Source organism: Trichoderma aggressivum (genome assembly GCF_033847375.1).
Source record: "Trichoderma aggressivum f. europaeum strain CBS 100526 chromosome Unknown scaffold_002, whole genome shotgun sequence".
NCBI lineage: Eukaryota > Fungi > Ascomycota > Sordariomycetes > Hypocreales > Hypocreaceae > Trichoderma > Trichoderma aggressivum.
Window position 1 is genome coordinate 1,436,492 of NW_026946368.1, and position 10,274 is coordinate 1,446,765.

Consider the following 10,274-nt stretch of genomic DNA (forward strand, 5'->3'; position numbering starts at 1 on the left):
AGTTAGTATAAGCAACTGTTCCTAAGGGATAAATTCTAGACTCTGGGTCTATGTTGGCAGATTGTTACAATCTAGTCCGCCGTAGTAGATAAATTGCTGATAAATGGCTGGTTGCGTTCCAATATTTACTACAAGGCCCAAATTTGCGCTGTTGACGCTACCGTATAACACTCACCTTTGGACCTAAATCACCTGCAGCGCATCCCGTAATTTTGTACCCACTCGAGATTGTTTTTTTGTTCTTAAAGTAGTATACTTGGGCGAGCACTAGCTGAGATGTCTTAGTAAATATATTACCCTTCACTACTATCTTATTACTCAGAGGTTGATTTATATAATACTAGTAGATTCTGACGAGTTATCGATATGGAGGAACAAAAGAGAGAGAGAGAGAGAGAGAGGGGAGGGAAGGGACGGGGTAATTGGATCGCTAGACCAGGCCTCCAATGATGTTAAGTAGACTAATAAAACAACTGCAATTCTCAAAGGCAATAAAAATCTGGTTCTGACTTTCCACCTAATTTTCAAGCATCTTTCCGTTCTCAATGAGGCTGCGACTTGTGTAAGGAACTCCTTAGGAGATAGCAGGGCATATCAGAACTCTCATGAGAACTACAAAGCCATATACAAACATTCCGAAAATTACCGAAACCAGTTCAGGTATCTTTGAGACCTCATTGATGCTGTAACGATAACCAGTGCACCCGCATTATCTAACATTAAATTGCTGGCAAATTTGGTTAAATATCACAAGTTGATAAAATGAAGTAGAAGATTTAAAGTAGGTAATGTATCAAAAATATAGTAGTTAACTCAAATAGCAACTAGATTCTATTTTATGTTATTCTAATAATATTTTGAACTTTGGAGCGTGTGAGGCTGTAGTAGTTTTTGGGTGGTTAACAAATAGTAATGTAATTATTTTGGATAGAAGAAGAAATATGTATAAGCATTTTGATTCTTTTTAGGTATATTATTTTTCTGGTATTCCCTATTGAATAAAATAGCCTGTTGGCATATACTGGGCTTTAGACGAGGATGGTAAACGCATGGATGTGATCAATTCAGGAATGAGCCCAGGGGCTCTAACACCAGAGTTATGTAGGCAATCGTGGCAAAGGGGCACTAGTGCTATAGAAGCTGATAGAAGATAATGACAGGCAATGGATTTGTAAGGGCTGGAGGTACTATTATTGACAAGAAGAGCTTGGAGAAGAGGTCGGGGCTAATAAACGGGTTGTGTAAGCGAGAGGGCCCCTTGCCCCCCTCTTGAAACGTCTATTATTCAAAGCTGTCGGAGGCCGTATTGGACTTGGCTTATTGGTTCTTTGTTTTCGCTACAAATTAACAGCTGCGCCAAGTGAACAGTAAGTAGGCAACCATCGCCAAATCATTTATACTTGTTCAGTACATAAATTTCTATAGCTACAATATGTATTGTTAAGTTACTGGATGTTTAATTTCAACGGTTTATCTGAAAATGCTTCGCCCCTCGAGTAGGCGCATATCGTCTCCATTCCTCATTTCCTGAGAGTCACACGGCATGCCTTTCTCTGCGATTAATCTATACTGCTACTGGTTATAAGCAAAATTATAAAGGCTGAGCATTTGTTATCAGAAAAGAGAACAAAGAAATATGCCTCTTTGCTTGCCAGTATGACTTTGGTTGTGTAACTGGGTCGACTGTAATAGGCCTTCAACTTGGATTGATTCGTCTAGAGTCATTATTCTCTGACTACTAAGGCCCAACGCCCTCTGGAAGAGAACAAAAGAAAAAAGAGTAATAACTGTTTTCCGACGGTTTTTACTCTTTCGCCATGCCAAAGGTAGATAGATCCACCGCAGGCCAGAGTCCCCTTGGCATTTGGGGTTTTCAGATGTCTCTTAGTAAGGCCCTTGTCGTCGGAGATAATGCTCTTTTACTTTTTTGTACATATAAATATCACAGCAAAATCCCCCACTGCTGCAATTTCTCATAAAGTAATCATATTCAGCAGCTAGAAAGCTCTTGAAGCGCCCTACATATGGCGGATAATTTATTCTTGTTTCCGAAATCCTGTCTCTCAACCCTACAATACAAGGCACAATCGACGCTCTCAAGTCGATAATTACGATATGGAAGACAGATAGGAATATTTCATCCAATCCAAAAATATACGGCGATGTTGCTGCACGTCTTCCCATCGTACAATACACTCTAGAAAGGGTATTTAAACATTTGAAAGGAGAACATTTGGAAGGAGAAAGGGGGTTGGTTGTAGCCGAATCACGCCAAATATTAACCGAAGTTCTGGAAAGTTGTTCTAATAAGGCATTGAGGCTTAAAGAACTTCTAGAGGGCCTCGTGCGAATCTCAACAAGCCCATCGATCATGAAATATCCTCTTTACGCGATCGACGCTTTCCGACACGAAGAAGAAGTTAGGGGCATTGAGAATGGCATCTCTTACAACATCCAATGTCCGACGGCGTTTTACTCGATCGTGAGGCCCACACAGACGCAAGTCCGAGAATGATTTGGTGAGGTAAAGGAGGATTGTGATAAGGTGGCACAAGAGACTGAACAGGCGGGGTAGTGACTCTCGACAATCAGTAATCCAAGCATGGGTTCTTGGGGGCAGTTATTACAGATACTCGACCGAAGGATATGTGCGTTAAGGAGAATTTCATAGATTAATAGTGCTTTTTCTGCCTCTCTTTATATTATTTTCGGTTGTTAGACGACGTGCACATCAACGTCTGGATTTCCCCGAATTATTTGTATTAGATAATGCCATGCAAATCTATTTTACTACAAGAGCACTTTCTTTCACAACTACATTCATTGGCTACCTTATGCTGTTTGAGCATCAAACCTCCTATTTAACACGAGATGGAGGAGTTGTATTGTATATGCATCACCTAGCCCGAGCTATATTATGCCTCTATAGCGGAGAGTGTCGGATGGCGTGTCCATAATCTAGCGCCAGCTACAGAATATTCTAGGGTGGGAACATGGAAGATAATCATAGAAAACGTGAGCACACCTTGGGCAGGTGATTGTATCTTCAACTTTAAAGTCAATTCAATAGGTAATCCCTCCATATTAGCATGCTTTCATGCTGCTCTATACTAACCGCCACATTTTGAATCAGTCACTTTCTAGTCGGTCATTATGGGTTTAAGTCTTCCTCCTAGAGAATGGAATGATGGTCGAGATTCATGCCCAATGGGGGAGACGGGCTTTTCATGTCATTGAGATCTGCGTCGTTTGAGACTTCATTCCAGCTCATGACTAGGAGATTAGCGATTTTACAAATGATGGGTAAATTAGAAGTAACGTAATTCTGCTCATCATTCCAAATAATGTGCAGAGACAATTCTTCTATTGGGCGATTGTCAGCAAATGAGAGTATTTTTACATGAGTACACCCTATTAGAAACATTTATAGCTCTATATTTCTCTCTGACAGGAGTAAAGATTAAAGCGGAATGCAAAACTAAGGCAAGTAACTTATGAACAGATAACTCTATGAAACCGGTGTACTAACAGTGCATACACAAATCAACTTGCAGTCTCCTTGCTTCGAAAGCCATGGAATATAGTCTGAGAGATGTCGTTGTGTATGTGAGGTTCATCAACACGTGACTCAATGAAAATAACGTGTATTCATAATTATTGACCAGTAAAAGAATTTAATTGTGTAGCAATAAAGTAGTCTCTATCTATGTATATATGCATATAATAATACATAACCACAACCAAACAGAGTAGCACTGCGATATTTGCCCACCTCTAACAAGATATTAATATCACAGAAAAGGTATGGCACATTATCAAAGTTGCATACGAATGCTATATTGGGTTTTGATACGCCGTTCTCAACCTTAGCTGGCGAGGCTACGTGCAAGGTACAACTATTCTCGTTGTACTGGCTCCCTCCTGGACAGTCATCATGATGTCCGTCTCCACCACGATAGAACCTGGTGCCATCTCCATAATGGTTGATGGATAGAGTTCCCTTTACTCCTTTTTCCAAAGCCAGATCCAGCTTAGCCACTGCATCGTAAGCCTTTTGTAACGATGATTTTAATTCTTCATCCACTGACAACTAAATCTGCAATCGCAACAAGATTCGCCATAGCTGCTCACAATCCACCGAATTGTCAATAACACGGGTAAAAGATATAGGGTTCTCGCAACTAACAATACATTACATCGTTTGCCATACTATCCTTGCCCCATGTGAAGGGTGTATCCATCCCCAGTAAATTGGTTACCCCCCTGACAATGATTCTGGTTTCCCCTTCCACCATGGTGGAACTGGTTTCCTGGCCCATAGTTCCTAAGAGAAACTTGTCCTCTCGATCCTTCTTCCAAAGATGGTTTCAATTTGACTACCTGTTCCAAAACAGCTTGCAGCGATGGTTTGAGGTCATCATCAGTTGGGCAAGACGTGACCAAATCAATTGCTCGCTGCAAAAGGTCTTTCATTACAGCCTCTATGGCTACTCCGCCACATTTCTCTGCTACCTGGCGGTATTTTTCTTCCTTTGGAGTGGAGTCGTTAGGCAATCTTAGAGCCTCAATGATGGATTTGAAGTAATCAACTCGCTTCAAGCATACTTCAGCAAACCGATATATAGCTGTATATTTGTCCTCGAGCTCATCCAATTCTTGGCTATCGAGAAAAGACTCAAGGGACTCGAGTAGAATAGGGATGAGAGGTAAACCCTTTGCGGCTACATATAAAGACTCAGGGAGATCGAGAATCTCTTCAATAGTGGACCATGATTCAACCTCATTGCCAAAGCTAAAAGCGGCTTTCTTGAGTAACTTGATGACTTCAATTTTGGTTGGGTTGTTTAGATTCGACATATCGACAACAATATATGCGTTGAACGGTTGTATAATTTATGTTGTTGAAAATATACGCACAGGGCTGAAGGAAATGATTGATCCTTTCTGAGATATATTTATATGTATTTGCGATACAACACGCTGCTGATTAACGGGACTTCAGATTATTTATGGTTCTTCGAAGAAGACAGTATGGGACAAAATTGACAGCCAAACTGCTTCCATCGATTATTGGTTATGTCAGTACATCTTGCTGGTAGAAAAAAGGCAGATAACTAGATGTAGGAAAGGCATCATTGCATATAGGCACCCATACAGACAACGGACACGTGGACCACTGAGCAGATCATTCTCCCCAAAACACTGCAAGGCTATCGTTCTTGGAGTGAAATCTCTCTACATTCAATTTGGCGACATTCAACACCGTACAGAAGATGATCATCTGCAATAGTATTTACCTCCTGAACCAATATCAGCGTGCCATGTTGGCGTAAGGATGGTGTAGGGCATATGTGCTCTGCCCAATGTTTGACCAATCGCCCAAATAGATCCATGTAACAACTTTGTATGCATTAGAGTCCCATATCAGATGACCGATGATCCTCGAATTATCTTTCCGGACACAATTCGTTGTCCTTCTGCTTTATTCTCTCTGCTTGTTAATATTTTATGCAGCTCCAGCCTGATTTTGCCATTTTAGCCTCATTACTCTTACAAGTGAAGCCTACCAATGCGGGTCGTTGTTGTGTCGGTGATGACTGATAACCCCCACGTAACGTAAAAGCTGAAATCTTTGAGGGTGGCTATTTAATATAATCCATGGTACTACCCTCCGGCTGAAGGACGCTTAACGCCGATTTCTATTGCGGGTAGGTTCCGTCGTCTTCATTTCGGCCGCATTTCTCTTTCCAGAGCTCTGAATATGAATTCGTATGAGAGATGTGAAGTCAAGTTCTTAAGAGACATTCCATCCTGAAGTACGCCTTGAGCGATGGATGCGAACACGATTGTTTACCGAAAGTCTTGGCTTGGTAAGGTCATTCAATGTGATAGAGGGCCAAAACGCCAGGAGGCATCCTCGGAAAAGCGACTCTGCCACTTGGCAGCCGTATATAGGTCTTGTGCGCATATAATCGGCGAAGCCGTGTATTGGTGATTCGCTACTACAATTTGTCTCGCTATGAGTGGGCTCACGAGTGTATGCAGGAATAGCGAAGCTAGAAAGCGATTGGCTATGGGTGGGCCTAGTTGGAAATTGATGATCAGGCTGTCGTCTTGAGGGTGTCGTCGATACTTCCACAGAAACATACATGTCCCTTCTGTATGACCTATTATGGAACCCCTCATCCGTGCCTAAAATATTGGGTATTTCATCATCCATCCTGAGGATAGACTTCAGCTTCGACAAGCTCAGTAGCATTTTGGCAAAGCCCTCATAAGCCCAACTCTTTTACCGCCACCGACAACCCTTGCAGACTCCGTCAGCAATGTCTGACAATGCATTTCGAGAGTAACCTCTCAGAATCAAGGCGGAGTATGCAGGGAAAGAGAGTGAGAGAAAGTGGAGGGCGAATTTCCTCACCGTTACACCAGCACTCGGAGCTGACGCGCTTGGGATTCATAACGTCGTACTCGTGTATCACGTAGGTTAACTGAGCACACCCACACTCATGTACAAGGCTAGATTGGGGATTGTTACAACTAGATGGAATCCCCTCAATACCTTGCGAGGCTGCTGCATAAATTCCGTTCAGTATTTATCGACCGATGAATCATATGTAGGATAGGTTGATGGTCTCATGGTAACATGTAGAAAGACAGCATACATGTAGTCTTGGATTAGATGCTTTTTTTGGTGGGTGATTACTAGGTAGTGTACATGTACTTTGCATGCACGGAGGCTATCTCAAAGCATGGATTTGTGTCTCATCACAATGAAGGAAGATACACAGGTGCCGCCGCCGTGGCGATTGCACAGCACAAGCACGTCCATAGCCAGACCATGTATACCTGGGTTCCGTTAACCTGCAGATTGCACATACATGGAATGTTGTTCCATATGTGTACGGGAAGACGCCTGGCTCAGGCCATAGCCCAGGAGGATATACCTTAACTAACATAACCTACGCGACCTGACCTAACATAAGCTCTACTTTTTTTTAAAAAAGCAGGGTAGCTTATTTAATATAAGGTTTAAGCGTGTTTATTAGCTATTTAATTCTACTGCCTTACACTGCCCTAAAGGTAGTATTAGCTTAACTATTTCTTTTATATATATTCTTAATTTATTTCTTTTTTTTTTATTATTATTATTATTATTACTACCCCTAAGGCTATTTTTTTTTTTTAATTTTTTATTAATAAATTAATAATTACTTATAATTTTTTAGTAATTTATTAATAAGTTTTTTATATTAAGTTTATTTAATTATTTAGTAAGCTTTATTAATTTATTATATAGTTATTATTAATATATTATATTATACTTTATATTTTAGTAAACTTTTAAAATAACTTTATTTTACTTAAGTATTAAGTAAAATTAGTAATTAATAATATTTCTTTATATAAGCGCTAGTTTAATATAATAAAATTTATTAAAAATAATATATATATTTTATTTATTTATTAATAATATATTATTAATATATTATAAAAATAATAAAATTATTAGTATTAATAAAAAAATTTATTATTACTTTTTTAAAAATAATAATAAATTATATAAAAATATAAATATAAATTTTAGTAATATATTAATAATTTAATATTAATATATTATAAAATAAAGTATTTTTAAGTATTAATAATTTTAAAATTTATATTTAAGATTATTATAATATTTAACTTATTATTATTTATTATAAATTTTTTTTTATTTTTAAATAATAAAAAGTTATTAATAAGTTTTTAAAAATTATTATTTATTAATAATTTATTAATAATATAATATTAATATATTATTATAATTATTTAATAAAAATAAATATTTTTTCTTTAGGAAACTTTAATTAAATAGCTAAATAATTAAGGTAAAATAGTTATTAACTAATTTTTATATAATTAAATATTTAAGGCTAAGTAAGCTATTACTTTAGCTACCTTAAATAAAAATAAAAAAAATAAAGAAAATAATAAAAATAAAAAGGAATTTTTTTTAAAAAAAAAAGTAAAAATTACTTTTTAAATTTTATTAATTATTCCTAATTATTAATTAAGTAAAAAAAAATCTTATTATAAAAGTAATATAAGTAAATATTATTAATAAATTAATAATATAATATTAATATATTATAAGTTAATATATATTAAATAAAGCTTTTTTTTAGTTTTAAACTTAATAAATATTATAATAAATATATTAATATTAATTATAATATATATTTATTATTAATAACTTAATAATTTATTATTAATATATTATAAATTAATATTTACTTAATATATTTATTATTAATTATTATATTTAAGGCTACTAAGTTAACTAAGGTTTATAATTTAAGCTATATAAATAAATTAATAATATATTATTAATATATTTATATTTTTAATTTTTAATATAAGTTAAGCTTAAATATAAATTATTAATAAGTTATTAATATATTATACTTAAATAGCCCTTATACTTAATTTAATTTTTAATTTATAAAATATTTATATTTTAAACTTATTAATAAATTATTAATATATTACTAAATTTTTTTTTTTTTAATTATATTTATTATAACTTTAATTCTTTAATTTCTTTTTAATATACTAAACCTTAATTTTACTTTTATATAAAATAAAGTAATAAACTTTATTAAATTTATTAAAGTATATATAAAGTAAAATAAAAAAAACTTAGTAAAATAGTTTATAATTATTAAAATTATATTAACTTTTTTTTTTAAAACTTAATAAATAATAATTTTATAATAAAGTTTATTAAAAGTTTTTATATAAATCCCTAGGGAATTAATAAGAATTTAAGTTTATTATATAACTTATACTTTTTAAATATATTTCCTTAGTAAATTATATAAGTATAAATATAATTCTTTATATTTTAGTTTATATAATATTAATAAAATTTATATTATAATAACTTTAATATTTAGTTAATACTAAAATATTTTATAAAAAGGTTATTATAATAAATATATAATAATTTTTTCTTAAAATTATTTTTATTAAAAATAAATATTTAATTATAATAATATAATAAACTTAATATATTTATAAATTATATATTAGTTAATTACTATTACTTTACCTTAGTTTTAAGGTTTTTTTACTTTTATAACTTTAGGTTTTTATTTTATAATAACTTAATTAAAACTAATATTAATTTTATAATTTACTTTTTATATATTATTTTATTAATAACTTTTTTAATAATAAATAATTAAGTAAATAATTATTTATAATTATGCCTATAGCTTAATTAATTAATTTTTTAGGTTTTAATATAATTTTACTTTTATTTTTTTTAACTAAAGGGTTATTAGCTTTTTTAAGCTTACTTTTTAGTTAATTATAAACTTTAAAAAATTTTTTTAATAAAAAAGTTTAATTATACTTAAATTAAAAAGTATAAATATAAAATACTACTTAAGAGAAATTATATATATTTATATAAATAAATTAAACTTAGATTATTATTTTTTATAAATTAAAAAAAAAATATATATTTATAAAAAATTTATTTTTATAATTAGGTTTTTTTAAAAATATATTAATAAAGTTACTTTTTTTAAACTTATATTTAATAATAAAGTTAAAAAAAATATATATATATTATTAAGCCTAATACTTAAATAATTTTAGTTACTTTATAAATATTTAAAAATTATAGTAATTAAATAAAACTTTTATAAAATTTAATATTTTTTTAATATAATATTACTAATATATAAATAATTTTATAATTATAAATATTTTTTAATTAAAAGTTTTATAATTTAATTTAAGGTTAATAAATTTTTAAAATTAAAAAACTATAAGGTAATAATATTTTTTAATATTAAGCTAAAATAAGATTTTTATTATAGTAAACTTAAAAGTATTTATTTTAATATATATAAGTATTAAAAAGTTAAAGTATTAAAAAAGGAATATTATTTAAAAAATATTCTTTAGTTATTAAAATACTTAAGTTTTAATAAAATTTAGCTTTAAATTACTTAATTTTTTTTTATTTTTTATTTTTTTTATTAAAGTAATAAAAAAAACTATAATACTAAAGTAATTTTAAATAAATTAATAATAAAAATTATAAAACTTAAAAAATACTTAGATTTTTTAATAAGTTTTTAAAGCTTTTTAAATAGTAATAATTTTAATTTAGTTTAGGTTTATAAATAGTTTTTTAGTAAATAAAATAAACTTAAAAAGTTTTACTTTTTTAATATAAAAGTTATATTTAAAAAGTTTAATATAAAGCTTTATTTTTT